This window comes from Triticum dicoccoides, chromosome 6A, assembly GCF_002162155.2.
Source record: "Triticum dicoccoides isolate Atlit2015 ecotype Zavitan chromosome 6A, WEW_v2.0, whole genome shotgun sequence".
NCBI classification, from domain to species: domain Eukaryota; kingdom Viridiplantae; phylum Streptophyta; class Magnoliopsida; order Poales; family Poaceae; genus Triticum; species Triticum dicoccoides.
In genome coordinates this window covers 244,425,446-244,432,079 of record NC_041390.1, presented here as the reverse complement: position 1 = coordinate 244,432,079, position 6,634 = coordinate 244,425,446, and the positions used below count along the sequence as shown (strand labels likewise).

General features: G+C 41.7%; 1 long non-coding RNA gene across 7 annotated transcripts; it reads right to left on the bottom strand.

Moving 5' to 3' along the window:
* Positions 1 to 847: 847 nt before the first annotated feature.
* LOC119316721 lies at positions 848 to 6,278 on the bottom strand. 7 transcript variants are annotated; one of them, XR_005153233.1, is made up of 7 exons: positions 6,192 to 6,278; positions 4,994 to 5,710; positions 4,243 to 4,315; positions 3,975 to 4,131; positions 2,564 to 3,768; positions 2,400 to 2,479; positions 848 to 2,302 (listed from the first exon to the last, which is right to left on the bottom strand). It is a non-coding gene; the product is annotated as an uncharacterized LOC119316721 (long non-coding RNA). The 7 variants fall into 7 exon arrangements; XR_005153232.1 differs by having other exon boundaries at positions 2,400 to 3,768; XR_005153236.1 differs by having other exon boundaries at positions 848 to 2,963; positions 3,404 to 3,768.
* Between the last annotated feature and the right edge of the window lie 356 nt (positions 6,279 to 6,634).

Here is a 6,634-nt window from a genome sequence, read left to right as displayed (position 1 = left end):
TTTCAAAATTTTTGTTCATAGGAAAACCATGAATATCTTTAGGAAGTTTGGCTCCAAGAAGAACTCCAAGGGTGTTATTGGGGAGTCATCTGACAGTGACCTCCATCCTGGGAGGTTGGCGGAAGTACGGCCATGCGAATGACCGCACACCCAGTTCATGGAAGAGGCTGGAATCCTTCAGGAGTTCACACAACTAGTGGACCCGTTGCGCCAAATGGCGCAGAGGCACACTAAATCCATGTCTGGGATGAAACAACCATCCATGGTTTAATCTCCTTTAATAGAAAACATGGTGGATTGTTGTCTACAATGAGATGTATATAGACATTTTAATTTGATAGCACAAAATATTCGCTACCATGTTCGCATTGAAAATATTTGCATTTTTCACTGACTGTGTGTTGGAGCAAAAAATAAATAAGCTTTTGTTTAAAAATATATGTACCTTTAAAGTGATCACTGGAAAAAGGATCTCACTTGTACCAACAGAACATGATGTGGTCCATAAACATACTAAATGTCCTCTGAATTCATTGGTTCAAATATCATGGCTCCACAGGATGGTCACGCAAAAAAAACACTACTTCATGAGACTTAGCAGCAAACATGCAATGCACAAAAATGATCAAATGGTTAATAAACCTGCCATTCGTCCTGAAGCTAGTTCGGTAAGAAAGAACATTTAGCGAAGTAAGATGGAGATTTTCTAAGCTTGTGGCAAGCATGCAATGTGTAGGACTGGATAAATCATTAATGGTGTTTTGGGGAACAATAGAAGTAAGCACTCATCGTCCATTCCGAATAAAAACTTCGCATTATCAAAAATCCATAATCAAGAAATGCAAAATAGATGCCACACCTCAACATAAATCTTGCTCGGTAGGGAATACATGAACTATCCATTTTGTTGTAAAACAAAATAACTGACATGACGTCATACATATCTTTCTTCATTTTATCCAAGAACTTGGTGGCAGTAATCCACTCCTTCCAATCGAAGAAAAATGTAAAGGAAAAAAGAAGATGAGGCAGTATGTACCCTTGCCACTGGCTAGGAGAATCTCAGCATAGGAACAAGAGAAGTTTGAGATATAATCCAACTGGAGCAGTAAAGAGAATACCAATCTAGCCTAGCACTACACAGAAGAAAGAGGTGGCACTGATCATGCTTCATGACAAAATGATCCATAATTCTTTCTTGAACATCGTGTAACAAAAAGTAGGACATGAGAAAGTAATAACATTTTAGGTGAAAGGCTGAATATGTTTAGGCTGGATAAAAAAGAAAAGTCCCACTGAGAAGAGCTGCTTCTCATAAAGATCTAAACAAATCCCAACCAACTTGATGGTCTGTCCTAAAATATTCTACCTTTTCATGATAAGCAGGTTAATCGTGCACAAACAAGATAATTGATATTCCAACAAACGACAGCTAGCTTTCAACTACACAAGATCCCTGTAGTTCTAGTTTTGGTTGCAAGGCTGTCACAAGATCCCTGCAGTTTTAGTTTTGGTTTGGTTGCAAGGCTGTTAGACTTATACTAATTTCAGAAGTTCAGATATAGTAAAATTCGTACAAAACAGAACATCTGAACTGCACAAGAACTCTGTAGTTTTAGATCATATAAAAACAAAGCACAATAGGACTATCCCTGAAAATGAAGTACAGAAGGGTCATTTTCTGAACGATACAAGTACTATGCTTCTTATCAAATTAGCCACTGTAAGCTCTCAGTTCACCGGTAGAGAAAAGGTTAATTTATCCTTTGTGGTACACATATTGTATTGTATATGCGATAGTCTATGCTTTAAGTCAAACATTTATCATTCATCATAACAAAAGATTCACATCTAGTATGTTCATTTATGTTCCATAATGGATTGCAAACTAAGAGTCGTTATAAAGAATTTGTAGGTATCAAAGAGGGAAAGTTGTACCACCAATTATCAAAACCACTTAAATGAGGTCACCAAGGTGGGAAGGGAGGGAGGGAGGGAAGGAGAGAGATACCATTTTGCTGGGCTAACATCAGGTTGATAATAGGTGGAGGCATTGGGATTCCAGGAAGCACCGCCTCCCAGTACACCTTTAGTATCTCCTCAGAGTTTGGCATCGCCGTTGTGACCGCATCGGCGAAACTCACAAGCCAGACCCCCTCTCCTCCAGTGACCCGCGTGCATCAGAGAAGACGGGTAATTTTCAGGAGCGAGAGGTTGGGTATATTATACAAAACACTACTGTAACATGTGAGTAGGAACAGGATGACCCCAGGTTGCAATCAAGAACCACCGAATTAAGAATCTACAATGAGTAAAAGAAATTACATACTGAGAAACCCCAACAATTAGGCAATCCATTCCCAGACATGATTAATTCACAAGCCCAATTTGCATTATACCTCACAGCCGGAACAGTGGTGGTTGCAACACTTCTATATGCTAGCACAGAGCATCCAACTCTTAGTCCGCACTCCGCACCCTGTATCCACCCGAGCAGAACCAGGTCAAACAAATGAAGAATGGAAAAAAGAGAAAACTTCGAACATGCTGCAAGAGCTGGTACTGAGACGAGGAGTCGAGTGTGGATATGTCGACTGAGAGCTCGTGCACCAGCTGCAGTCGTCGTCAGCTACCCGCTGAGGCTGCCGTATGAGCCGGTTGTCGTCGAATCATGAAAGAGGGTGTCGAGTGTGACCGTCGTTCTGTCACCTCGGGAAGCCGACGAGGCCGGCATCGAGTGCCAGGTGAGACAAGATCCCATGAGGCGTGCGCAACCGAGCTCTGGGCAACCGCACCCCCATAGCCAAACTCGCCACGCGTGCGCAGTCTGAAGCTCCGGGGTAGCCGCTCCCCTACAGCCGACCTCGCTGCTCTAAACATGCCATGTCAGCCTCTTGACCCTCCCCAGCTTGCCAACCCTCGATGTGAAGAACCCACCGCCCCTGATATCCCGCGGCGATGACCTGCACTGATCTAGAACCATCACACACGGCGGCGCGAATCCAGAACGTGGCGAAGCAGATGACGGAGCCAGCGTGCGAAGCCTCGATCCACTCCTTTCGTATGCTGGCCTTGCTCGCGTTGCTCCTCGAGAAACATGTTGTGAGGTAGGGCTGCCGGGAGGCCAGCGGCCGGAGACAAGGCGGTGGAGGAGACGAAGCAGCGAGACGAGAAGGCAGATCGGTGGCTAGGGAGGAGAAAGGAGGAGAGAGGGAAGGAGGGGGTGCACGGCTTGGGACGGGAGGGAACACTGTCTTCGCTGCACGTTCAGCGCTGCATCAAAAGCGAACACCCACACCCAGCCGCAGGACCCGGCATGGCGCACGACACGACGCACGACCCACGAGCCGGCTCTCTCCAACCCCAGATGATACACGAGCGAGAACAAAGGCAAGGCACATACCCGTGGGACCAGCAGCCAACTCGGCCCACCAGTCATAGTGCGAAAAGGCAGCAACGTGTGAGCATGTGTCAGTCCATCTCTTAACCACCGCAGATGATGCACGCACGGTGCATGCTTTTTGACTTCCCATGCGTTCGCTCGCACGGTTGGAGAGAGGGCTCAGCACCGGGTGGGATCCCTTTCTTACCGTCTTGTTCGCCTGCTCCTTTACTACCACTAGTAACCTTGCACGTGCAATGCACGTCTCATTTAACTTAAAATTTTGAATATGCAAAGCTTCAGTAAATTCCAATCCACATATAGCTACTTGTAATTCACTCTGCAATGATTTGTACCACCTTCAATATGCTCTGCGAGTTTGAAACCTGGTAGGATCCACTACTTCAGAAATCACAAACTTATATAAAGAAGCTATAGTACTGATTGTGTACTCTCGAGAAAACAAACTTGCATAAAGCTTATATCGACATTAAATCAATTGACATAAATTCTTTGTTGATAAATCAATAGAAACCTATTTAATATCATACGCTTATAGGGGGGTACTAGATCAGTATCAAATGCAACTTACCTTTTTTCTGGTCTAATGCACATATGCTTGTACCAATGACTGCTACCACATATATAAGCATATATATTGTGCGATGCTTAGAAGGGGCGTGCTTTCAAATTCCCAAGGAGAAGAGCACTTATATAGTCCGTCAAATCGGGTCAACAATTTAACATGCCTGTAGATGTCGAGTGATGTGAGTTGACTATAGACAAATAGCTAAATAAAGGAGATGAGGAAATTAATATTAGTAGTGTAATGAACTTCATACTGACTGCAAGTCACGTACATGTAGTCAAGTTGAAGTAGAAATCATTTTTCTTGGAACATAATTTGGTAGCACTTCATCATTGCCATGAAACCTGTAATTTCAAATGTCAGTCTTCAGATACACAATTGTTAATTTAAGTCTTAACTGAATCTCTGCAAGCAAGCATGATGGTTTTAGCATCAGATACATAAAGATTAGGATAACCTGGCATACAAATCACCTCAAATTAGGGTATACCAGGACTGCAAAATTCACAGTTGTAGCACGGTACTATATAGTATAGTGAGTAGCTTGTGCTTCAGGCCACCGACACACAACATACTGGAAACAGTAATACCCATCTGTTGACTTGTACCGGTGAAATGATGCAAAGAATAAGGTGAAGAGAGCATAGAGAGAAGGTCAGACAACATGTGATTACGACCGACTCCATTTGGTAAAGGAAATAGAGGATCCCTGCCCCCATCTAGAACCATCCATTATATAGTTTTAGTGTTCAAGTACGTTATTAAACCTTCCAATATGGATTAGACGACATCATCAGCAACCTGTCGTATGTCCATCGGAAGTATCAATTGGACTACTCTGAATGGGAAAGATAAAAATCCCCAAGGGTTAAATACCGGCGAACAAAATAATATCATAACAAAAAAAATTATGAGACATGCAAAACCACTACAATTTTCAAAGTATATAGCTAAATTCACTTTCATTTTTCACTTCTGTATGTATGCAAAAATGTAATAAGGGTTTTATAGACTTGTGGTACCTCTTTTAGTTTTTTTAGTGATGCGTCCTCAAAAGTATAGCAATTAAGAAAAGGCCGGCATGCCTGCAGTGGCGGAGGCGGGATTAGTGGGATTAGGATGTTGGGGAGGGCCGGTTGGAGCAGAAAACAAGGCAAATGCTGCATTGTTCATGTGTTTATTATGAACAAATCCATAGTATTGGGAGGGGGGCAGGGCCCCTTGCTGGTCATGTGTTCATCGCCACACAATGCCTGCAAATAAGAACAAAATTTTTTCTCACTACAATGACTTTGATAGTTAAATTTATCAGTACACATTTAACTGGGAATAGAAATATTTTAGATGATGTACTCCTAATCCCTCATTCGAACGGTTGATTACTTCATATGTTGATGAACCAAAAAAATGATAGGGGCACATACATACTCTTAAGTCAATTTATAAACCTTGATGGAGAAGGAGATGTTAACAAATAGACTGATATTTGTCACTTGTGACTGAAATTAGGTAATTCATAAAAGGATAAACTCTAAAAATTAGCAGAAAAGAGGAATATGGAACATTAGCATGGAGTTTTATAGTCGGAGATCTGATGGTGTAGATGACCATTGTTGAATTGTAGTTTGATCTATACCCTAACCACACACATAGTAAAGGTGGCAGTGGCTCCAGCGTCCACGAAGGCAGTGAAACTGGGACTCCGAAATATCCTTGTTTCCTTGTTCTGTGTTCAAGGGCTGCTCGAAAGGGTGGTATTTCAACAATTAGACAATAGCTAGCTGATTCATATCAACTCATAGCACGACAATAAAAGGCGATAAAAAACAGCAAACAAGAAAATGACATCTAAACGCTACACCACTCAAACAAATGCTTTTTTTTGGTATTCCAAACTGCAAGACTACAATGAACCTTGTACCCATCTGTTTATAAACAAGCATTTGTAGCTAATAATGGATCGATCAAACTGTGATAGAGAAACAAAATTGCATACAGAGTTGTAGCAAGGAACCAAAATCAAAGGGGTTCCTAACCCGGGTTGGGGAAACCTATCAAACTTGCAATCTGAGCAAGCTAAAAAGGCGATGAAATAAATCCTCTCACCTAAAGTAAGGAGGAAGCTTGCATGTGGTTGACAGTGAGGTGCAGAGGTTGAGGTTGTTGAACCAATCACACATGCAAAATTCAGGATTTTCTATTTCCTTGTGAGACACATACCTTGAATAATGAAAGAATGACATCGCAAGACACTGGACAATACATTTCAATTTAGCATGTAGAAATTGTTCTCCCAGTGGAAAACCTACAAGCATAGAAATATAGGACATCATGGTGAAGAATTTGAATAATATTCTTACTGAAGTACAGTGAGAGCAAAACATAGCACACAAAGCGTAAATAGAAGACCTCAATATTTCAGCATGAGTATTAAACTATTAATGGTAAATACAAATGAACAGTTTTGCATTTCATTGAAGATGCTCTAGCCATAGGGTGAAATTCATTTGAAAAATCTGAAAGCACACATTTGTTAACCATTGCCTTCGGAACTGAACACACACATCCAAAACACCTGAAATCTGGTTTCCATGATTCTTTGTGGTACACAGCTAAATTGTAAATGTATTAATATATTTCGTTGCTTATTTGGTTCTACAAAG